General features: G+C 43.5%; 4 non-coding genes and 1 pseudogene across 4 annotated transcripts; 1 reads left to right on the top strand and 4 right to left on the bottom strand.

Annotated features, from left to right (window-relative positions):
* The first annotated feature begins 204 nt into the window (after window positions 1-204).
* LOC139235565 (zinc finger protein 595-like) overlaps window positions 205-25,605 on the top strand; it is a 115,980-nt pseudogene continuing 90,579 nt past the window's right edge.
* trnas-cga (transfer RNA serine (anticodon CGA)) lies at window positions 15,512-15,592 on the bottom strand. The gene has a single exon. It is a non-coding gene; the product is annotated as a tRNA-Ser (tRNA).
* On the bottom strand, window positions 21,403-21,484 carry trnas-aga (transfer RNA serine (anticodon AGA)). The gene has a single exon. It is a non-coding gene; the product is annotated as a tRNA-Ser (tRNA).
* Window positions 21,701-21,772, bottom strand: trnad-guc (transfer RNA aspartic acid (anticodon GUC)). The gene has a single exon. It is a non-coding gene; the product is annotated as a tRNA-Asp (tRNA).
* trnas-aga (transfer RNA serine (anticodon AGA)) lies at window positions 25,320-25,401 on the bottom strand. Its single transcript has one exon. It is a non-coding gene; the product is annotated as a tRNA-Ser (tRNA).

The following is a 25,605-nucleotide window of genomic DNA, read 5'->3' as shown; positions in this document are numbered from 1 at the left end:
TGTCGGGAGAATAAGTACGTATACGGGATATCCGGGTAAAAGCCTCGGTGTAAATAGTTCCGCTTAAGTAAAGATGGTAAAATGGGAACTGGGGAAAAAGCCCCTGTGTAAGAAATGGCAAAGGAATCTGCCAAGGCATTTGGAGGGGTGAGGTATAAACCACCAGAAGAGTTTCTGAGAGATAAATCTGAAAAGGTTAAGAAGATGGTTAAGGCACGATATGATGAAGCGAAAAAGAGCAGTTTAACAGCAGGAATGATGAATAGAAAGATACCCGAAGGTGAGATGGACAGAAAATGTGACAAAAGACAAGAGGATGTAAGTATAAAAATTGATATAGATGACAGAAGGGAATGGACAGAGGAATTTGCCCCAAATTTGTATCCCCACACTAACAGGGTTATGATTAGGAGCAGAGGAAAATAAAGGATTCATTGGGGGCCAGAAGACTAGCTTAGTAGATATTTTTCCGAAGACCATAATAAAAATTGTTACTGACTACCTTAAGTGAAGTATGGATCCGAAATTAGAGCCGGCCAAACAATAAGCTTTGTTGAATGAAGAGAGAATTTTGTGAATGTCTGTCTTTGAATGAAAGTGATTGTGTGATTTTTGACTGCGGAATATTTGAGGTGGGAATTAATGAATTTTTCATGTGTCTGAAAGCCTGCTTCAGAAAGTGGTGGAGCTGTCTGTTGATTTGGCTCCACCCACTTTTTCAGACAGAGTGAAAGTTTTTTTTAACCCTTTGCAGTGTTGTCCTGTATGAGGGAAGTTTTAAGAAAGTATGAACCTAGAATTGAATTACGTTTTAATTTAGAAACCCAGTTGTAGAGTTATTCGCAAGTTATGTTCTGGAGCTAGGAAATGCACAAAGGATAGATTTGTTAAGCAAAAGATAAAAAATGCATGTTGGTTTAAAAAAGAATTACTGGGGAAGTACGCCCCATATTCCTTTGTGTAAGCACTTGATGCAAAAGCTTCTAGCTCAGTAAAACGATTTTTAAATAAATTGTGTAAAAAATGTTACCTGAATATTGTAAACCAGGGGAATTAACCTTGGGAAATTGCATGGTAGTTATGCGTGGTAGTTGAACCTGGAACAGAAGTAATGTTGTTATTTGACAATGTCCAGCATGAAATGTGACCTGTGAGCATAAATTGAACAGCCAGAAAAAATTAGCCACAAGACTAAAGCATTGTAAACATGATTGCTAGACACAATCCTGAGAATAGCTAGTGACATATCAGTAGCAAGGGAGTAACACAAGCAGCTGAGACACAAAGAAGGAAGAAAGAGGAGATCTATAGCAAATGACGTATTAACTGTACAGGGACATCTCTAGTAGGTGCACCAGATATACAGGCGATCCAGGCAAGTGCAGATAGTTTGAGGGGAACAACGGAGTTACTAATCAGGAAACAGACCAGGATTGGGATAGAATCTTCACAGTTAGGATCCAAAACATCCAAAAAATGCTACAGGGTGTATCCGTATTGGAAGGCCATGCACGAACAATTAACGAGCTAAATAAGCAGGAATTGAGAGGACGATGCCGAGGACAGGAAAAGAGACACATGTCATGCCTATGGGAGGTGGATGATTGGTCAGGTGAGACACAATATGGATCAGATACAAACCGGGCGAGTTACAGATTCAATAAATAGCACCCAGTTAAAAGAAATGGCACAGCACACTGGGCCATTAGATGCATGCACCCTGAAACATAGAAACATAGAAACATAGAAAAAGGTTGCAGGAATAGACCATTCGCCCCTTCGAGCCTGCACCAACATTCAATAAGATCATGGCTGATCATTCACCTCAGGACCCCTTTCCAGCTTTCGCTCCACACCCCTTGATACCATTAACATAAGGGCCATATCCAACTCCCTCTTGAATATATCTGATGAACTGGCATCAACAACGTTCTGCCGAAGAGAATTCCACAGGTTAACAACTCTCTGAGTGAAGACGTTTCTCCTCATCTCGGTCCTAAATGGCTTATCCCTTGTCCTCAGACTGTGACCACTGGTTCTGGACTTCCCCAACATCGGGAACATTCTTCGTGCATCTAACCTGCCCTGTCCCGTCAGAATGTTTCTGAGGTCCCCTCTCATTCTTCTAAACACCAGTGAATACAGGCCCAGGCGATCCTATCTCTCCTCATATGTCAGTCCTCCCATCCCGGAAATCAGTCTGGTGAACCTTTGCTGCACTCCCTTAATAGCATGAACGTCCTTCTTCAGATTAGAACAAAACTGAACACAGTATTCCAGGTGAGGCCTCACCAAGGCCCTGTACAGCTGCAGCAAGACCGCCCTGCTGCGATATTCAAATCCCCAAGATATGGGGCCAACATGCTATTTGCCTTCTTTCTGTCTGCTGCACCTGCATGCCAACCTTCAATGACTGATGTAGCATGACACCCGGATCTCGTTGCACCTCCCCTTTTCCTCATCTGCCGCCATTCAAATAATATTCTGCCTTCGTGTTTCTGCCACCAAAGTGCATAACCTCACATTTATCCATATTACTCTACATCTGCCATGCAATTGCCCACTCACCTAACCTGTCCAAATCACCCTGCAGCCTCTTAGCATCCTCCTCATATTTCACACCGCCATCTAGCATAATGTCATCTGCAAACTTGGAGATATTATACAAAATTCCTTCATCTAAATCATTGATGTATATTGTAAATTGCTGGCGTCCCAGCACTGAGCCCTGTGGCACCCAACTAGTAACTGCCTGCCATTATGAAAAGAACCCGTTTATCCCGACTCTCTGCTTCCTGTCTGCCAACGAATTCTCTATCCACGTCAATACATTACCCCCAATACCATGTGCTTTAATTTTGCACACCAACCTCTTGTGTGGGACCTTGTCAAAAGTATTTTGAAAGTCCCACTACACCATATCCACTGGTTCTCCCTTGTCGACTCTACTAGTTACATCCTCACACAATTCTAGAAGATTTGTCAAGCATGATTTTCCTTTCATAAATCCATGCTGACTTGGACCAATCCTGTCACTGCTTTCCAAATGGGCTGCTATTTCATCTTTAAAAATTAATTACAACATTTTCCCCACCACTGATGTCAGGCTAACTGGTCTATAATTACCCGTTTTCTCTCTCCCTCCTTTTTCAAAATGTGGTGTTACATTAGCTACCCTTCAGTCCATACAAACTGATCGAGAATCGATGGACTGTTGGAAAATAATCACCAATGCATCCACTATTTCTAGGGCCACTTCCTTAAGTACTCTGGGATGCAGACCATCAGGCCCCGGGGATTTATCGGCCTTTAGTCCCATCAATTTCGCTAACACAATTTCCCACAAATAAGGATTTTCTTCAGTTCCTCCTTCTCACTAGCCCCTCGGTCACGTACCATTTCCAGAAGATTATGCGCGAGTTCCTTCGTGAAGGCAGAACCAAAGTATTTGTTCCCTATTATAAATTCACCTGAATCTGACTGCAAGGGACCTACGTTTGCCTTCACTACTCTTTTTCTCTTCACATATTTATGGAAGTGTTTATGTTCCCAGCAAGCTTCCTCTCATACTCTATTTCCCCCCTCCTAATTAAACCCTTTGTCCTCCTCTGCTGAATTCTAACTTTCTCCCCGTCCTCGGGTTGATGCTTTATCTGACCAATTTATATGCCTCTTCCTTGGATTTAACGCTGTCCTTAATTTCCCTTGTTAGCCACGGTTGAGCCACCTTCCCCATTTTATTTTTACTCCAGACAGGGATGTCCAATTGTTGAAGTTCATCCATGTGATCTTTATATGTTTTCCATTGCCTATCTGCCGTCAACCCTTTATGTATCATTTCCCAGTCTATTCTAGCCAATTCATGTCTCATACCATCGACGTTACCTTTCCTTAAGTTCAGGACCCCAGTCTCAGAATTAATTGTTTCACTCTCCACCTTAACAAAGAATTCTACCTTACTGTGGTTACTCTTCCCCAAGGGGCCTCGCACAACAAGATTGCTAATTCGTCCTTTCTCATTACACATCAAACAGTCGAGGATGGCCAGCCCTCTAGATGGTCCCTCGACATATTGGTCGAGAAAACCATCCCTAATACACTCCAGCAAATCCTTCTCCACCGTATTACTACCAGTTTGGTTAGCCCAATCTATGTGTTGATTAAAGTCGCCCATGATAACTGATGTACCTTTATTGCACACATCCCTACTTTCTTGTTTGATGCTGTCAGCAAACTCACTACGATTGTTTGGTGGTACACAACTCCCACTAGCGTTTTTTTCCCTTTGATATTCCACAGATCCACCCACGTAAATGTCCTTCCTGACTATTGCATTAATTTGCTCTTCAACTAGCAATGCCACCCCACCTCCTTTTCCTTTGTGTCTATCCTTCCTGACTGGTGAATACCCCTTGATGTTGCGTTCCCGGCCTTCGTCACCCTGGAGCCATTTCTCCGTGATGCCAATTGCATCATATTCATTAATTGCTGCCTGTGCAGTTAATTTGTCCACCTTATTACGAATACTCCTCGCATTGAGGCACAGTGCCTTCAGGCTTGTTATCTTAACACACCTTGTCCCTTTAGAAGTTTGCTGCAATGTGGCCCTTTTTGATTTTTTCCTTTGGGTTTCTCTGCCCTCCACCCTTACATTCCTACCCCCAAAGGTTCCCATCCCGCTGCCATATCAGTTTAACCCCTCCCCAACAACACGAGCAAACTCTCCCTCGTGGACATTGGTTCTGCTGAGGTGCAGACCGTCCGCTTTGCACAGTTCCCAGCTCCCACAGAACGGTTCCAATGTCCCAAGAAATTGAATCCCTCCCTTCTGCAACACACATTCATCTGAACTATGCTGCGATTCCTACTCTGAAAAGTGGTAGCTATCCCTGAGATTGCTACCTTTGAGGTCCGATTTGTTAATTTAGCTCCCAGCTCCCTAAATTCAGCTTCTTATTCCTCAGACACAGAGAGTCAGACTCAAACACATAAAGAGCACTCTAAAGACAGAGAGTGAGAGGCACAGATACATTGCACAATCCCATTTGTTTGAATGTTACAAAGTTATTGACAAATGCAGATTCAACAGAATAGATTCGGGTATAACTGAGCAGGATGGCAGGAAATCGGTTTGAATTTAAAGATTTACCAGGAGTGGGGTTCGAACCTATGCAGGTATAAACACATTGGATTTTCGGTCCAACGCCTTAACAACTCGGCCTTCGTGGTTTTGTCAGTATTCGCATTTTGTCTCTGTGAGAATCTGGGCTGCAGCTCCACCCTCACAGACACAGGTTTTCAATGAGCATTTTCGAATATTTATAGTAATATTGACACAGGGGCAACTCTCCTGTTCTTTTTCGAGTAATGCTCTGGGAACTTTCACATCCACCCGAGGGTGCAGACGGAGCTTCAATTTAACATTTTATCCGAAAGTCAACAGCTTCAACAATGCAAAATCCCCCAAGTACCGCATTTGAGTGTCAGCCAAGATTATATGCTCAAGTCTGAGGAGTGGGACTTACACACACTACCTCCTTATTCAGTCGAGAATGATGCCACTGACCCAAAGCCGATACCAAAGTTAACATCCGTATTATATTCCCCAAGTCTTTTTATAAAGTTTCAGGACATACAGAAGTAATATTCAACATTTTAAAAAAGCTTCATCCTCGTCGGGGAATTGAAGGCCTACCTCGCGCGTGACAGAGAGGGATATTAACTAAGACACGAAGGAGGAGCTGACGGGTGTGGATTCTGTCAGTGCAGGAATCGAGCTGAGAACAGAAATGGACACCATGAGAAGTAGACAGGCACATTGAGAGACAGAGACAAACCGAGAGAGACAGACAGCAAGTTAGAGACAACGTGAGACAGAAAGTGTGAGACTGAGAAGGAGAGGCAGACTGAGTGAGAAAAAGACACAAACACACACACATACAGATATAAAGAGAGAGAGGGAAACAGTTAGAGAAAGACAGTGATAAAGACAGTAACAAGGAGAGAGACAGATGAAGAGTGAGCGACAGATAGAGAGATATACAGAGATATAAACAGAAAATGATGGAAATACTCAGCAGGTTAGAGACAGGAACTAACAGAGACAGGCAAATAGAGACAGACAGGTCGAGACATAGACAGACAGAGATGATGGGAATGAGAGAGACAGTCAGACAGAGAGAAAGAGAGAATCCCACTGGAACAGAACTGGACATCGTGAGAAAGAGACAGACACGTTGAGAGACAGACAAACCGGGAAACAGGGAGAGACAGACAGCGAGGTAGAGGCAAAGAGAGACAGAAAGTTTGAGATTGAGAGGAAGGGTCAGTCTGAATGAGAAAACGACTCAAACACATACATGCACAGAGATGTGTTTGTGTGCTCCATAAAGAGAAGGAGGCAAATATGATGCAATGACCGATACAAAGACAGGGACAAAGAAAGAGACAAAGAGGGAGACAGATAGAGAGAAAGAAAGATAGAGACAATAATTCGGTTCTGTCTTTACAAAGGAAGATACAAAAAACCTTCCTAATGTACATGGGGACTGTGCATCTCGTGAGAATGAGGAACTGAAATATAGGCTCATTGGCGGGAACTTGTGTTGGGGAAATTGTTGGGATTGAAAGCCGATAAATCCCCGGCTCCTGATAGTCTGCATCCCAGAGTACTTAAGGAAGTGGCCCTAGAAATAGTGGATGCATTGGTGATCATTTTCCAACAATCATTCGACCCTGGATCAGTTCCTATGGACTAGAGGGTAGCTAATGTGATGGCACTTTTTAAAAAAGGAGGGAGAGAGAAAGCAGCTAATTATAGACCGGTTAGCCTGACATCAGTCGTGGGGAAAATATTGGAACCAATCATTAAGGATGAAATAGCAGCCCATTTGGAAAGCAGTGACAGGATCGGACCGAGTCAGCATGGATTTATGAATGTTAAATCACGCTTGACGAATCTTCTGGAATTTTTTGAGGATGTAATGAGTAGAGTGGACAAGGGAGAACCAATGGATGTGGTGTATTTGGACTTTCAATAGGCTTTTGACAAGGTTCCGCACTAGAGATTGGTGCACAAAATCAAAGCGCATGGTTTTGGGATTAATGTACTGACATGGATAAAAAGCTGGTTGGCAGACAGGATGCAGAGAATCGGGATAAACGGGTCCTTTTCAAACTGGCAGGAAGTGACTAGTGGTGTGCCGCAGGGCTCAGTGCTGGGACTCCAGCTCTTTACAATATACATGAACGATTTGGTTGAAGGAATAGAGTGTAATATCTCCAAGTTTGCGGATGACACTAAACTGGGTGGCGGTCCGAGCTGTGAGGAGGACGCTAAGAGGCTGCAGGGTGAATTGGACAGATTAGGTGAGTGGGCAAATACATGGCAGATGCAGTATAATGTGGATAAATGTGAGGTTATCCATTTTGGGGGCAACAACACGAAGGTAGAATATTATCTGAATGGCGGAAAACTAGAAAAAGGGGAGGTGCAGTGAGACATTGGTGTTATGGTGCATCAGTCACTGAAAGTGGGCATGCAGGTACAGCAGGCGGTAAAGAAGGCAAATGATATGTTGGCCTTCGCAGCTAGATGATTTGAATATAGGAGCCAGGAGATCTTACTGCAGTTGTACAAGGCCTTAGTTTTGGTCTCCTAGTCTGAGGAAGGACGTTCTTGCTGTTGAGGGAGTGCAGCGAAGGTTCACCAGACTGATTCCAGGGATGGCAGGACTGACATATGAGGAGAGATTGGATCAACAAGGCCTTTAATCACTGGCGTTTAGAATGATGAGAGGGGATCTCATAGAATCATATACGATTCTGACGGGACTGCACAGGTTAGATTCGGGAAGAATGTTCTCGATGTTGGGGAAGTCAGAACCAGGGGACATAGTCTTAGGATAAGGGGTAGGCAATTTAGCAGTGAGATGAGTAGAAACTTTTTCACTCAGAGAGTTGTTGACCTGTGGAATTCCCTGCCGCAGAGAGTTGTTGAAGCCAGTTCATTGGATATATTCAAGAGGGAGTTATATATGGTCCTTACGGTTAAGTGGATGAAGTGGGATGGAGAGGAAAACAGGAAAGGGTAACTGAAAGAATGATCAGCCATGATAATATTGAATGGCGGTGCAGGATCGAAGGGCCTAATGGCCTACTCCTGCAGTTATTTTCCATGTTTCTAAATTTCAAAAACAGAAAATGATGGAAATACTCATCAGATTAGAGTCAGGGACAAAATGAGACAGGCAAAGACACGGACAGGGAGGATGGGAAAGAGAGAGACAGTCAGACAGAGAGTCTGAGAGAATCGCATTGGAACAGAACTGGACACCGTGAGAAAGAGACAGATTGAGAGACAGAGACAAACAGAGAACCAGGCACAGACAGAGTGAGTCAGAGAGAGGCAGACTGAGGGAGACAAAGGCTCAAGCACACAAACACATACACAGCTCTCTAAAGAGAGAAAGGCAGAGACTGAGATACACAGCTACATTTCACAATTTCATTTCATGATCGACTTAGAGCGTCACAGAGTTACAGAAAATTGCAGATTCAACAGATGAAAATCATGTATCACTGGGCAGGATGGGAAAAATCTCGGTTAAATTAAAGAGATTCTAGGATTGGGGTTCGAATCCACGCGGGAAAAACCCATTGAATTTTATGGCCAACGCCTTAACCACTCGCCCATCCTGGTCTTTGTAGCGTTTGGATTCTGTCTCTGTGAGAATGTGGGCTTCAGCTCCACCCCCACAGCAACACACACACATACACATCGGGTTTCAGTGAGCATTTACGAAAATGTTTAGTAATATTGACAAGGGCGCAACTCTCCTATTCTTTTTCGTGTAATGCTCTGGGAACTTTCACATCTAGCCGAGGTTGCAGACGGAGCTTCAATTTAACATTTCAGCTGAGGGTCAACAGCGTCAACAATGCAAAATTCCCCAAGTACTGCACTTGAGTGTCAGCAAAGATTATCTGCTCAAGTCTCAGGAGTGGGACTTACACACACAACCTCCCGATTCAGTCGAGAATAGAGCCAATGAACCAAGGCCGATACCAAAGATCACAACCGTATTATTTTCCCCAAGTTTTTAAAACATTTCCAGTACATACCACATTCATGGTGATGATTTGCATCGACAGTTGCACATACACAGATACATACATACAGATAGACATACACAGACACACACAAACACAATAACCAAAAATATACACGCATCAACGTAGAAACATAGAAACATAGAAATTAGTTGCAGGAGCCTGCACCACCATTCTTTAAGATCATGGCTGATCTTTCAACCTCAGTACCCATTTCCTGTTTTCTCTCCATATCCCTTGAACCCTTGAGCCGTAAGGGCCATATCTAACTCAGTCTTGAATATATCTAACTAACTGGCCTGAACAACTTTCTATGGTAGAGAATTCCATAGGTTAACCACTCTCTGAGTGAAGACGTTTCTCCTCATCTCGGTCCTAAATGGCTTACCCCTTATTCTTAGACTGTGCCCCCTGGTTCTCGAACTCCCCAGTATCGGAAACATTCTTCCTGCCTCTCACTTGTCAAATTTCATAAGAATTGTATTTGTTTCTATGAGATCCCCTCTCATTCTTCTAAACTCCAGTGGATACCAGCCCAGTTGATCCAGTCTCTGCTCATATGTCAGTCCTGCCATCCCGGGAATAATGCTGGTGAACCTTCGCTGTACTCCCTCAATAGCAAGGACTTCCTTCCTCTGATTCGGAAACCAAAACTGAACACAATATTCCAGGAGTGGCCTCACCAAGGCACTGTACAACTGCAGTGAAACCTCCCTGCTCCTATACTCAAATCTTCTCGCTATGAAGGCGAACATGCCATTTGCATTCTTCACTGCCTGCTGCACTTGCATACCAATAATCAATGACTGATGTACCATGACACCCAGATCAAGATATACACAGGTTGCCTTAGACAAATAGATGGATAGACAGGCAGGGTCACTGTCGCTACTTTGTCTGGCTTTTGCGTTTTTCAGTCGAGAATGCTGCCACTGAACCAAAGCCGATACCAAAGTTCACAACCGTATTATTGTCCCCAAGTCTTTTTGAAAAGTTCCAGGACATACCAAATTCATGGTGATGATTTCTACAGACAGTTGCACATACACAGAGACATATATACAGATAGACAGACACAGAGACACACACATACATACATAACCAAAAATATACATGCACCAACGGACATGCACAGATGCCTGCGACATCTCGAGGGATATACAGGCTGAGTCCCTGTCGCTACTTTGGCTGATGTTTGCGTTTTTCTATCCGTATGTATCGTGAATATTGCAGATTAATAACAATGAGAAATAGATGTCAGTGTTGAAAGGTTTGGGACGTTATTCCACCGATCTCAGGATTAGTTTTGCAAAAACCTGGTTAAATTGTAGAGAATCATAGCCGGCAGGATTCGAACCTGAGCGCCGAAAACCCAAAGGATTTCAAGCCAATCGCATTAACCACTCGACCACAACTACGGCTCTAGCACTTTAAATGTTACTCAGAAAAAACTCAGTCATCCATCTCTGTGCAGCAGACGGCCACAGAATCCTGAAAAAGTCTCTGTTTGCAAAAAATCTGGAAGAGGCAATCGCCTCTTGCTGTATTTTTACTGTTCTATATTGTTCTGGAACTTTTTAATATGAATATATACCAAGAAACAGAAGTAAAATTTGACATTTTGAAAAAACTGCTTTTCCGTCGGGGAATTGAACCCGGTTCTATTGCTTAACAGGGGAGAAAAATCACGACTACACGGACGAAGGTACGGGCGATGTCAGAGCAGTCATCGAGCTGTGAACAGAAGTCGACAGACACATTGAGAGACAGAGACAAACCGACAAACAGGGAGAGATAGACAGCGATAGAGGGACAACGAGAGGCAGAAAGTGTGAGACTGAAAAGTCAGGCAGACTCTGAGAAAAAGACTCAAACGCCTACATATACAGAGATGTGTGTGTGTGATCAATAAAGAGAGAGAGGGAAAGAGTGAAAGAAAGACAATGATAAAGACAGTGACAAGGAGAGAGACAGATAGAGAGAGAACGACAGGTCGAGAGAGAGACAAAGATATAAACAGAAAATGATGGAAATACTCAGCAGGTTAGAGACAGGAACTACCAGCGACAGGCAAAGAGAGGCAGATAGGCAGAAACATAGACAGACAGAGATGATGGGAAAGAGTGAGACAGTCAGACAGAGAGACTGAGAGAATCCCATTCGAACGGAACTGGACACCATGAGAAAGTGACAGACACATTGAGAACCAGAGACAAACAGGGAAACGGGGACAGACAGACAGCGAGATAGAGACAAAGAGAGACAGAAAGTTTGAGACTGAAAGGGAGGATCAGACTGAATGAGAAAAAGACTCAAACACATATATACACAGAGATGTATTTGCGTGCTCCATTAAGAGAGGGAGGAAAATAGTGATGGAATGACAGAGAAAAGGACAGGGACAAGGAGAGAGACAAAGAGGGCGACAGATAGAGAGAAAGACAGATAGAGAGAGAGACATAGAGACAAAAACAGAACATAATGGAAATATTTATCAGGTTAGAGACAGGGATTAACTGAAACAGGCAAAGACATGGACAGACAGAGATAATGGGACAGAGATAGGCAGTCAGACTGAGAGTCTGAGAGAATCCCATTGCAACAGAACGAGACACCGTGAGAAAGAGACAGATTGAGAGACAGGGACAAACAGAGAAACAGGGACAGAAAGAGTGTGTCAGAGAGAGGCAGACTGAGAGAGACAAAGACTCAAATACATTCACAGCTCTCTAAAGAGAGAGAGTGGCAGAGACCGAGCAACACAGATACATTTCACAATGTCATTTCATTGTCGGCTCAGAATGTCACATCGTTGCAGAAAATTGGAGATTCAGCAGATGAAAATCGGGTATCACTCGGCAGGATGGGAAAAATCTCTGTTTAATTAAGGAATTACCAGGATTGGGGTTTGAACCCACGCGAGTATATACTCCATTAGATCTTAAATCCAACGCCTTTGGAACTCGGCCATCCTGGTCCTGATCCTGTCAATGGTTGGACTCTGCCTCTGTGAGAATCTGGGCTTCAGCTCCACCCCCACAGCGACACACAGACACAGAGGATTTCAGGGAGCATTTACGAACTTTTTTCGTAATATTGACACGGGCGCAACTCTCCTATTCTTTTCCGACTAAGGCTCTGGGAACTTTTACATCCACCCGAGGGTGCAAATGGAGCTTCAATTTAAAATTTCAGCCGATGGTCAACAGCTTCAACAATGCAAAATGCCCCAAATACTGCATTTGAGTGTCATCCAAGATGATGTGTTCTAGTCTCAGGAGTGAGACTTACACCCACAACCTCCTGATTCAGTCGAGAATGGAGCCACTGAACCAAAACCGATACCAAAGATCACAACCGTATTACTTTCCCCAAGTGTTTTAAAAATTCCGGGACGTGCCAAATTCATGGTGATGATTTACACAGACAGTTGCACATACACAGAGACATACATACAGATAGACATACACAGACACGCGCACGCACAATAAAAAACATATATACATGCATCAACATAGAAATTAGTTGCAGGAATATGCCATTCGGCCCTTCGAGCCTGCACCACCATTCAATAAGATCATGGCTCATCATTCAACCTCAGTACCCCTTTCCTGCTTTCTCTCCACACCACTTGATCTCTTTAGCCATAAGGGCCATATCTAACTCCCTTTTGAATATATCTAATGAACTGGCCTCAACGACTTTCTGCGGTAGAAAATTTCACAGGTTAACCACTCTCTGAGTGAAGAAGTTTCTCCTCATCTCGGTCATAAATGGCTTACCCCTTATTTTTAGACTGTAATCCTTGGTCTCAAACTCCCCAGCAATGAGAACATTCTTACAGCCTCCAATCTCGTCAGAATTTTATATGTTTCTGTGAGATCCCCTTTCATTCTTCTAAACTCCAGTGGATACCAGCCCAGTTGAGCCAGTCTCTCCTCATATGTCAATCCTGCCATCCCGGGAATCATGCTGGTGAACCTTCGCTGTACTCCCTCAATAGCAAGGACGTCCTTCCTCAGATTCGGGGACCAAACCTGAACACAATATTCCAGGTGTGACCTCACCAAGGCCCTGTACAACTGCAGTAATATCTTCCTGCTCCCATACTCAAACCCCCGAGCTATGAAGGCGAACATGCCATGTGTTTTCTTCACCGCCTGCTGCACCGACATGCCAACTTTCAATGACTGATGTACCATGACACTCAGATCAAGATATACACAGGTTGCCTTAGACAAATAGATGGATAGACAGGCAGGGTCACTGAGGCTACTTTGGCTCGTTTTTGCGTTTTTCTATCCGAATATATCGTGAATACTGCAGATTAATGTAAGAAAGAAAACAGCGGCTGCATCGAAAGATGTGGGACGTTGCTCTATCTATCTCAGAATCAGTTTTGCAGTAACGTGGTTAAATTGTGAAACAGAATGAAATATGTTGAGAAACATAGTCGGCATGATTCAAAACTGCGCAGAGAAACCCCGATGGATTTTTTGTCTATTGTCTTACCCACTCAGCCACGACTACTAGCTCGCTGCATCATTCAATGTTACTCAGATAAAACTCAATCATCCATCTCTGTGCAGCAGGCGGCCAAAGACTCCTGAAAAATTCTCCGTTTGCTAAAAATCTGGACGAGGCAATCTCCTCTACCTGTATTTTTACAGTTCGATATTGCTCTGGAACTTTTTAATATGAATCTCTTCCAAGAAACAGAAGTAAAATTCTACATTTTGAAACAACTGCCTCCCCGTCAGGTAATTGAACCCCGGTCTCCCACGTGACAGGCGGGGATATTCACCACGATACTAACGAGGAACTGACGTGTACCAGATTTGTCAAAGCAGGAATCGAGCCACTGTGAACAGAACTGGACACCATGCGAAGTCGACAGACACATTGAGAGACAGAGACAAACCGACAAACAGGGAGAGACAGACAGCGAGATAGAGACAACGAGAGACAGAAAGTGTGAGACTGAGAAGGAAAGGCAGACTGAGTGAGAAAAAGAGTCAAACAAATACATATACAGAGATGTGTGTGTGTGATCTATTAGAGAGAGGGAAAGAGTGATAGAACGACAATGATAAAGACTGTGACAAGGAGAGAGACAGATGGAGAGAGAGCGATAGAGACTAAAACAGAAAATGATGGAAATACTTCTCAGCTTTCAGGCAGGGACTAACAGAGGCAGGCAAAGACATGGACAGACCGAAATGATGGGAAAGAGAGAGCCAGTCAGACAAAGAGTCTGAGAGAATCCCATTGGAACAGACGTGGCACCGTGAGAAAGAGACAGCTTGAGAGGCAGAGACAAACAGAGAAACAGGGACAGACAGAGTGAGTCAGACTGAGAGAGACAAAGACTCAAACATACAAACACATACACAACTCTCTGAAGAGAGAGAGAGAGGCAGAGACAGAGCAACACAGATACATTTCACAATTTCATTTCATTATCCGTCCAGAGTGTCACATTGTTACAGAAAATTGCTGATTTATCGATGAAAATCCGGTCTCACTGATCAGAATGGGAGGAAATCCGTGTTAAATTAAACAGATACCAGGAGTGAGGTACGAACCCACTCGAGAAAAACTCATTGAATTTTAAGGCCAACGCCTCAACCACTCGGCTATCCTGGTCCTGTGAGAACCTGTATTCTGTCTCTGTGAGAATCTTGGCTTCAACCCCAACCTCACATACAAACACATGCACATCGGCTTTCAGTGAGCATTTACGAACATTTTTAGTAATATTGAGACGGGGGCAACTCTCCTATTCTTTTTCGAGCAATGCACTGGGAAGTTTCATATCCACCCGAGGGTGCAGACGGAGCTTCAATTTAACATTTCATCCGAAAGTCAACAGCTTCAACATTGCAAAATTCCCCATGTGCTGCACTTGAGTGTTAGCCAAGATGATAATGCTCAAGTCTCAGAAGTGCGACTTGAACACACAAACTCCCGATTCAGTCGAAAATGCTGCCACTGAATCAAAGCCGATACAAAAGTTCACAACCTTTTTATTTCCCCCAAGTCTTTTTTATAAGTTCCAGGACATACCAAATTCATGATGATGATTTCCACAGACAGTTGCACACACACAGAGACATATATAGAGATAGACAGACACAGAGACACACACACACATAACCAAAAATGTGCACGCACCAACGGGCATGCACAGATGCCTCAGACATCTCGAGGGATAGACAGGCTGAATCACTGTCGCAACTTTGATTGATGATTGCGATTTTTGAAACGGATGTATCGTGAATATTGCAGATTAATAAAAATGAGAAAAAAATGTCAGTGTTAAACGTTATTCCATCTGTCTCAGGATCAGTTTGGCAGAGAACCGGTTAAATTGTGAAATGGAATGAAAAATGCTGATAATCGTAGTCGGCAGGATTCGAACCTGCGCGGGATAACCCAATGGATTTCGAGTCCATCGCCTTAACCACTCGGCCACGACTACTGCGTCGCTGCCTTTTTAAACGTTACTCAGAAAAAACTCAGTCATCCATCTCTGTGCAGCAGACGGACAAAGACTCCTGAAAAATTCTCCGTTTGCTAAAAATCTTGACGAGGCAATCGCCTCCACCTGTATTTTTACAGTTCGATATTGCTCTGGAACTTTTAAATATGAATCTCTTCCAAGAAACAGAAGTAAAATTCTACATTTTGAAACAACTGCCTCCCCGTCGGGAAATTGAACCCCGGACTCCCGCGTGACAGGCAGGGATACTCACCACTTTACTAACGAGGAACTAACATGTGCCAGTTCTGTCAGAGCAGGAATCGATTCACTGTGAACAGAACTGGACACCATGAGAAGTCGACAGACACATTGAGAGACAGAGACAAACCGACAAACAGGGAGAGACAGACAGCGAGATAGAGACAACGAGAGACAGAAAGTGTGAGACTGAGAAGGAGAGGCAGACTGAGTGAGAAAAAGACTCAAACATATACATATACAGAGATGTGTGTGTGTGATCTATTAAGAGAGAGAGGGAAAGAGTGATAGAAAGATAATGATAAAGACAGTTACAAGGAGAGAGACAGATGGAGAGAGAGCGATAGAGACTAAAACAGAAAATGATGGAAATACTTCTCAGCTTACAGGCAGGGACTAACAGAGACAGGCAAAGACATGGACAGACCGAAATGATGGGAAAGAGAGAGCCAGTCAGACAAAGAGTCTGAGAGAATCCCATTGGAACAGACGTGGCACCGTGAGAAAGAGACAGATTGAGAGACAGAGACAAACAGAGAAACAGGGACAGACAGAGTGAGTCAGACTGAGAGAGACAAAGACTCAAACATACAAACACATACACAACTCTCTGAAGAGAGAGAGAGAGGCAGAGACCGAGCGACACAGATATATTTCACAATTTCATTTCATTATCGGTTCAGAGTGTCACATTGTTACAGAAAATTGCTGATTCACCGATGAAAATCCGGTCTCACTGATCAGAATGGGAGGAAATCCGTGTTAAATTAAACAGATACCAGGAGTGAGGTACGAACCCACTCGAGAAAAACTCATTGAATTTTAAGGCCAACGCCTCAACCACTCGGGTATCCTGGTCCTGTGAGAACCTGCATTCTGTCTCTCTGAGAATCTGGACTTCAACCCCAACCCCACATACAAACACATGCACATCGGCTTTCAGTGAGCATTTACGAACATTTTTAGCAATATTGAGACGGGGGCAACTCTCCTAATCTTTTTCGAGTAATGCACTGGGAACTTTCATATCCACCCGAGGGTGCAGACGGAGCTTCAATTTAACATTTCTTCCGAAAGTCAACAGCTTCAACATTGCAAAATTCCCCAAGTGCTGCACTTGAGTGTTAGCCAAGATGATAATGCTCAAGTCTCAGAAGTGCGACTTGAACACACAAACTCCCGATTCAGTCGAGAATGCTGCCACTGAACCAAAGCCGATACAAAAGTTCACAACCTTATTATTTCCCCCAAGTCTTTTTTATAAGTTCCAGGACATACCAAATTCATGGTGATGATTTGCACAGACAGTTGCACATACACAGAGACATATATAGAGATAGCCAGACACAGAGACACGCACACACATATCCAAAAATGTGCACGCACCAACGGGCATGCACAGACGGGCAGCCTTCGTCATCTCGAGGGATAGACAGGCTGAATCACTGTCGCAACTTTCACTGATGTTTGCGATTTTTGAAACGGATGCATCGTGAATATTGCAGATTAATAAAAATGAGAAAAAAATGTCAGTGTTGAAAGGTGTGGGACGTTATTCCATCTATCTCAGGATCAGTTTGGCAGAGAACCGGTTAAATTATGAAATGGAATGAAAAATGCTGAAAATCGTAGTCGGCAGGATTCGAACCTGAGCGGGGTAATTTAATTGATTCCTAGCCCATCGCCTTAACCACTCGGCCACGACTAGTGCTTCGCTGCATTTTTAAACGTTACTTAGGAAAAATTCAGTCATCCATCTCTGTGCAGCAGACGGCCAAAGACTCCTGAAAAATTCTGCATTTGCTAAAAATCTGGACGAGGCAATCTCATCCACCTGTATTTTTACAGTTCGATATTGCTCTGGAACTTTTTAATATGAATCTCTTCCAAGAAACAGAAGTAAAATTCTACATTTTGAAACAACTGCCTCCCCGTCGGGGAATTGCACCTCGGTCTCCCGTGTGACAGGCGGGGATACTCACCATTATACTAAAGAGGAACTGACGTGTGGCAGTTCTGTCAGAGCAGGAATCGAGCTACTGTGAACAGAACTGGACACCATGAGAAGTCGACAGACACATTGAGAGACAGAGACAAAACGACAAACAGGGAGAGACAGACACCGAGATAGAGACAACGAGAGACAGAAAGTGTGAGACTCAGAAGGAGAGGCAGATTGGGTGAGAAAAAGACACAAACACATACAGAGACAGAGATTTGTGTGTTTGATCTATTAAGAGAGAAAGGGAAAGAGTGAGAGAAAGACAATGATAAAGACAGTGACAAGGAGAGAGACAGATAGAGAGAAAGAGATAGAAACTAAAACAGAAAATGATGGAAATACTTCTCAGGTTAGAGGCAGGGACTAACAGAGACAGGCAAAGAAATGGACAGACCGAAATGATGGGAAAGAGAGCGCCAGTCAGACAAAGAATCTGAGAGAATCCCATTGGAACAGACGTGGGCACCGTGAGAAAGAGACAGATTGAGAGACTGAGACAAACGGAGAAACAGGGACAGACAGAGTGAGTCAGACTGAGAGAGACAAAGACTCAGACATACAAACACATACACAGCTCTGTGGAGAGAGAGAGAGAGGCAGAGACCGAGCGACACAGATACATTTCACAATTTCATTTCATTATCGGTTCAGAGTGACACATAGTTACAGAAAATTGTTGATTCAACCGATGAAAATCGGACATCACTGATCAGAATGGGAGGAAATCTGTGTTAAAATAAATAGAAACCAGGAGTGGGGAAGAACCCACGGTGGAAAACCCTTTGAAGTTTAAGGCCAACGACATAACCACTCGGTTATCCTGGCCCTGTGAGAGCTTGGATTTTGTCTCTGTGACAAACTGGGCTTCAACCCCAACCCCACATACAAACACATGCACACAGTCTTTTAGTGAGCATTTACGAACATTTTGAGGAATATTGACACGAGGGCAACTCTCCTACTCTGTTTCGAGTAATGCTCTGGGACCTTTCATATCCACCCGAGGGTGCAGACGGAGCTTCAATTTAACATTTCATCCGAAAGTCAACAGCTTCAACATTGCAAAATTCCCCAAGTGCTGCACTTGAGTGTTAGCCAAGATGATATGCTCAAGTCCAAGGAGTGCGACTTGAACACACAAACTTCTGATTCTGTCGAGAATGCTGCCACTGAACCTAAGCCGATACAAAAGTTCACAACCGTATTATTTTCCCCAAGTCTTTTTTATAAGTTCCAGGACATACTAAATTCGTATGATGATTTGCACAGACAGTTGCACATACACAGAGACATATATAGAGATAGCCAGACACAGAGACACGCACACACATATCCAAAAATGTGCACGCACCAACGGACATGCACAGACGGGCAGCCTTCGTCATCTCGAGGGATAGACAGGCTGAATCACTGTCGCAACTTTCACTGATGTTTGCGATTTTTGAAACGGATGCATCGTGAATATTGCAGATTAATAAAAATGAGAAAAAAATGTCAGTGTTGAAAGGTGTGGGACGTTATTCCATCTATCTCAGGATCAGTTTGGCAGAGAACCGGTTAAATTATGAAATGGAATGAAAAATGCTGAAAATCGTAGTCGGCAGGATTCGAACCTGAGCGGGGTAATTTAATTGATTCCTAGCCCATCGCCTTAACCACTCGGCCACGACTAGTGCTTCGCTGCATTTTTAAACGTTACTTAGGAAAAATTCAGTCATCCATCTCTGTGCAGCAGACGGCCAAAGACTCCTGAAAAATTCTGCATTTGCTAAAAATCTGGACGAGGCAATCTCCTCTACCTGTATTTTTACAGTTCGATATTGCTCTGGAACTTTTTAATATGAATCTCTTCCAAGAAACAGAAGTAAAATTCTACATTTTGAAACAACTGCCTCCCCGTCGGGGAATTGCACCTCGGTCTCCCGTGTGACAGGCGGGGATACTCACCATTATACTAAAGAGGAACTGACGTGTGGCAGTTCTGTCAGAGCAGGAATCGAGCTACTGTGAACAGAACTGGACACCATGAGAAGTCGACAGACACATTGAGAGACAGAGACAAAACGACAAACAGGGAGAGACAGACACCGAGATAGAGACAACGAGAGACAGAAAGTGTGAGACTCAGAAGGAGAGGCAGATTGGGTGAGAAAAAGACACAAACACATACAGAGACAGAGATTTGTGTGTTTGATCTATTAAGAGAGAAAGGGAAAGAGTGAGAGAAAGACAATGATAAAGACAGTGACAAGGAGAGAGACAGATAGAGAGAAAGAGATAGAAACTAAAACAGAAAATGATGGAAATACTTCTCAGGTTAGAGGCAGGGACTAACAGAGACAGGCAAAGAAATGGACAGACCGAAATGATGGGAAAGAGAGCGCCAGTCAGACAAAGAATCTGAGAGAATCCCATTGGAACAGACGTGGGCACCGTGAGAAAGAGACAGATTGAGAGACTGAGACAAACGGAGAAACAGGGACAGACAGAGTGAGTCAGACTGAGAGAGACAAAGACTCAGACATACAAACACATACACAGCTCTGTGGAGAGAGAGAGAGAGGCAGAGACCGAGCGACACAGATACATTTCACAATTTCATTTCATTATCGGTTCAGAGTGACACATAGTTACAGAAAATTGTTGATTCAACCGATGAAAATCGGACATCACTGATCAGAATGGGAGGAAATCTGTGTTAAAATAAATAGAAACCAGGAGTGGGGAAGAACCCACGGTGGAAAACCCTTTGAAGTTTAAGGCCAACGACATAACCACTCGGTTATCCTGGCCCTGTGAGAGCTTGGATTTTGTCTCTGTGACAAACTGGGCTTCAACCCCAACCCCACATACAAACACATGCACATAGTCTTTTAGTGAGCATTTACGAACATTTTGAGGAATATTGACACGAGGGCAACTCTCCTACTCTGTTTCGAGTAATGCTCTGGGACCTTTCATATCCACCCGAGGGTGCAGACGGAGCTTCAATTTAACATTTCATCCGAAAGTCAACAGCTTCAACATTGCAAAATTCCCCAAGTGCTGCACTTGAGTGTTAGCCAAGATGATATGCTCAAGTCCAAGGAGTGCGACTTGAACACACAAACTTCTGATTCTGTCGAGAATGCTGCCACTGAACCTAAGCCGATACAAAAGTTCACAACCGTATTATTTTCCCCAAGTCTTTTTTATAAGTTCCAGGACATACTAAATTCGTATGATGATTTCCACTGACAGTTGCACATACACAGAGACAAAAATAGAGATAGACAGACACAGAGACACACATAACCAAAAATTTACACGCACCAACGGGCATGCACAGATGCCTTAGCCATCTCGAGGGATAGACAGGCTGAATCACTGTCGCAACTTTGACTGATTGTTGCGATTTTTTAAACGGATGTATCGTGAATATTGCAGATTAATAAAAATGAGAACAAATGTCAGTGTTGAAAGGTGTGGGACGTTATTCCAATTATCACATGATCAGTTTGGTAGAGAACTGGTTAAATTGTGAAATGGAATGAAAAATGCTGAGAATCGTAGTCGGCAGGATTCGAACCTGCGCGGGAAAATCCCAATGGATTTCTAGTCCATCGCCTTAACCACTCGGCCACGACTACTGTGTCGCTGGCTTTTTAAACGTTACTCCGAAAAAACTCAGTCCTCCATCTCTGTGCAGCAGACGGCCAAAGAATCCTGAAAAAGTCTCCGTTTGCTAAAAATCTGGAAGAGGCAAACTCCTCTACCTGTATTTTCACAGTTCGATTTCGCTCTGGAATTTTTAACATGTATCTACCAAGAAACAGAAGTAAAAATCAACATTTTGAAACATCTGCCTCCCCGTCGGGGAATTGAACCCCGGTCTCCCGCGTGACAGGCGGGGATACTCACCACTATACTAACGAGGAACTGACGGATAGCTGCTCTGTCGGAGCAGGAATCGAGCTGTGAACAGAACTGGACACCATGAGAAGTCGACAGACACATTGAGAGACAGAGACAAACCGACAAACAGGGAGAGACAGACACCGAGATAGAGACAACGAGAGACAGAAAGTGTGAGACTGAGAAGGAGAGGCAGATTGGGTGAGAAAAAGACACAAACACATACAGAGACAGAGATTTGTGTGTTTGATCTATTAAGAGAGAAAGGGAAAGAGTGAGAGAAAGACAATGATAAAGACAGTGACAAGGAGAGAGACAGATAGAGAGAAAGAGATAGAGACTAAAACAGAAAATGATGGAAATGATTCTCAGGTTAGAGGCAGGGGCTAACAGAGACAGGCAAAGAAATGGACAGACCGAAATGATGGGAAAGAGAGAGCCAGTCAGACAAAGAATCTGAGAGAATCCCATTGGAACAGACGTGGGCACCGTGAGAAAGAGACAGATTGAGAGACTGAGACAAACGGAGAAACAGGGACAGACAGAGTGAGTCAGACTGAGAGAGACAAAGACTCAGACATACAAACACATACACAGCTCTGTGGAGAGAGAGAGAGAGGCAGAGACCGAGCGACACAGATACATTTCACAATTACATTTCATTATCGGTTCAGAGTGACACATAGTTACAGAAAATTGTTGATTCAACCGATGAAAATCGGACATCACTGATCAGAATGGGAGGAAATCTGTGTTAAAATAAATAGAAACCAGGAGTGGGGAAGAACCCACGGTGGAAAACCCTTTGAAGTTTAAGGCCAACGACATAACCACTCGGTTATCCTGGCCCTGTGAGAGCTTGGATTCTGTCTCTGTGACAAACTGGGCTTCAACCCCAACCCCACATACAAACACATGCACATAGTCTTTTAGTGAGCATTTACGAACATTTTGAGGAATATTGACACGAGGGCAACTCTCCTACTCTGTTTCGAGTAATGCTCTGGGACCTTTCATATCCACCCGAGGGTGCAGACGGAGCTTCAATTTAACATTTCATCCGAAAGTCAACAGCTTCAACATTGCAAAATTCCCCAAGTGCTGCACTTGAGTGTTAGCCAAGATGAAATGCTCAAGTCCAAGGAGTGCGACTTGAACACACAAACTTCTGATTCAGTCGAGAATGCTGCCACTGAACCTAAGCCGATACAAAAGTTCACAACCGTATTATTTTCCCCAAGTCTTTTTTATAAGTTCCAGGACATACTAAATTCGTATGATGATTTGCACAGACAGTTGCACATACACAGAGACATATATAGAGATAGCCAGACACAGAGACACGCACACACATATCCAAAAATGTGCACGCACCAACGGACATGCACAGACGGGCAGCCTTCGTCATCTCGAGGGATAGACAGGCTGAATCACTGTCGCAACTTTCACTGATGTTTGCGATTTTTGAAACGGATGCATCGTGAATATTGCAGATTAATAAAAATGAGAAAAAAATGTCAGTGTTGAAAGGTGTGGGACGTTATTCCATCTATCTCAGGATCAGTTTGGCAGAGAACCGGTTAAATTATGAAATGGAATGAAAAATGCTGAAAATCGTAGTCGGCAGGATTCGAACCTGAGCGGGGTAATTTAATTGATTCCTAGCCCATCGCCTTAACCACTCGGCCACGACTAGTGCTTCGCTGCATTTTTAAACGTTACTTAGGAAAAATTCAGTCATCCATCTCTGTGCAGCAGACGGCCAAAGACTCCTGAAAAATTCTGCATTTGCTAAAAATCTGGACGAGGCAATCTCCTCTACCTGTATTTTTACAGTTCGATATTGCTCTGGAACTTTTTAATATGAATCTCTTCCAAGAAACAGAAGTAAAATTCTACATTTTGAAACAACTGCCTCCCCGTCGGGGAATTGCACCTCGGTCTCCCGTGTGACAGGCGGGGATACTCACCATTATACTAAAGAGGAACTGACGTGTGGCAGTTCTGTCAGAGCAGGAATCGAGCTACTGTGAACAGAACTGGACACCATGAGAAGTCGACAGACACATTGAGAGACAGAGACAAAACGACAAACAGGGAGAGACAGACACCGAGATAGAGACAACGAGAGACAGAAAGTGTGAGACTCAGAAGGAGAGGCAGATTGGGTGAGAAAAAGACACAAACACATACAGAGACAGAGATTTGTGTGTTTGATCTATTAAGAGAGAAAGGGAAAGAGTGAGAGAAAGACAATGATAAAGACAGTGACAAGGAGAGAGACAGATAGAGAGAAAGAGATAGAAACTAAAACAGAAAATGATGGAAATACTTCTCAGGTTAGAGGCAGGGACTAACAGAGACAGGCAAAGAAATGGACAGACCGAAATGATGGGAAAGAGAGCGCCAGTCAGACAAAGAATCTGAGAGAATCCCATTGGAACAGACGTGGGCACCGTGAGAAAGAGACAGATTGAGAGACTGAGACAAACGGAGAAACAGGGACAGACAGAGTGAGTCAGACTGAGAGAGACAAAGACTCAGACATACAAACACATACACAGCTCTGTGGAGAGAGAGAGAGAGGCAGAGACCGAGCGACACAGATACATTTCACAATTTCATTTCATTATCGGTTCAGAGTGACACATAGTTACAGAAAATTGTTGATTCAACCGATGAAAATCGGACATCACTGATCAGAATGGGAGGAAATCTGTGTTAAAATAAATAGAAACCAGGAGTGGGGAAGAACCCACGGTGGAAAACCCTTTGAAGTTTAAGGCCAACGACATAACCACTCGGTTATCCTGGCCCTGTGAGAGCTTGGATTTTGTCTCTGTGACAAACTGGGCTTCAACCCCAACCCCACATACAAACACATGCACATAGTCTTTTAGTGAGCATTTACGAACATTTTGAGGAATATTGACACGAGGGCAACTCTCCTACTCTGTTTCGAGTAATGCTCTGGGACCTTTCATATCCACCCGAGGGTGCAGACGGAGCTTCAATTTAACATTTCATCCGAAAGTCAACAGCTTCAACATTGCAAAATTCCCCAAGTGCTGCACTTGAGTGTTAGCCAAGATGATATGCTCAAGTCCAAGGAGTGCGACTTGAACACACAAACTTCTGATTCTGTCGAGAATGCTGCCACTGAACCTAAGCCGATACAAAAGTTCACAACCGTATTATTTTCCCCAAGTCTTTTTTATAAGTTCCAGGACATACTAAATTCGTATGATGATTTCCACTGACAGTTGCACATACACAGAGACAAAAATAGAGATAGACAGACACAGAGACACACATAACCAAAAATTTACACGCACCAACGGGCATGCACAGATGCCTTAGCCATCTCGAGGGATAGACAGGCTGAATCACTGTCGCAACTTTGACTGATTGTTGCGATTTTTTAAACGGATGTATCGTGAATATTGCAGATTAATAAAAATGAGAACAAATGTCAGTGTTGAAAGGTGTGGGACGTTATTCCAATTATCACATGATCAGTTTGGTAGAGAACTGGTTAAATTGTGAAATGGAATGAAAAATGCTGAGAATCGTAGTCGGCAGGATTCGAACCTGCGCGGGAAAATCCCAATGGATTTCTAGTCCATCGCCTTAACCACTCGGCCACGACTACTGTGTCGCTGGCTTTTTAAACGTTACTCCGAAAAAACTCAGTCCTCCATCTCTGTGCAGCAGACGGCCAAAGAATCCTGAAAAAGTCTCCGTTTGCTAAAAATCTGGAAGAGGCAAACTCCTCTACCTGTATTTTCACAGTTCGATTTCGCTCTGGAATTTTTAACATGTATCTACCAAGAAACAGAAGTAAAAATCAACATTT

This window comes from Pristiophorus japonicus, chromosome 23 (genome assembly GCF_044704955.1).
Source record: "Pristiophorus japonicus isolate sPriJap1 chromosome 23, sPriJap1.hap1, whole genome shotgun sequence".
NCBI lineage: Eukaryota > Metazoa > Chordata > Chondrichthyes > Pristiophoridae > Pristiophorus > Pristiophorus japonicus.
The sequence above is the reverse complement of the archived record's forward strand: the minus strand, read 5'-3'. Positions and strand labels throughout refer to the sequence as shown.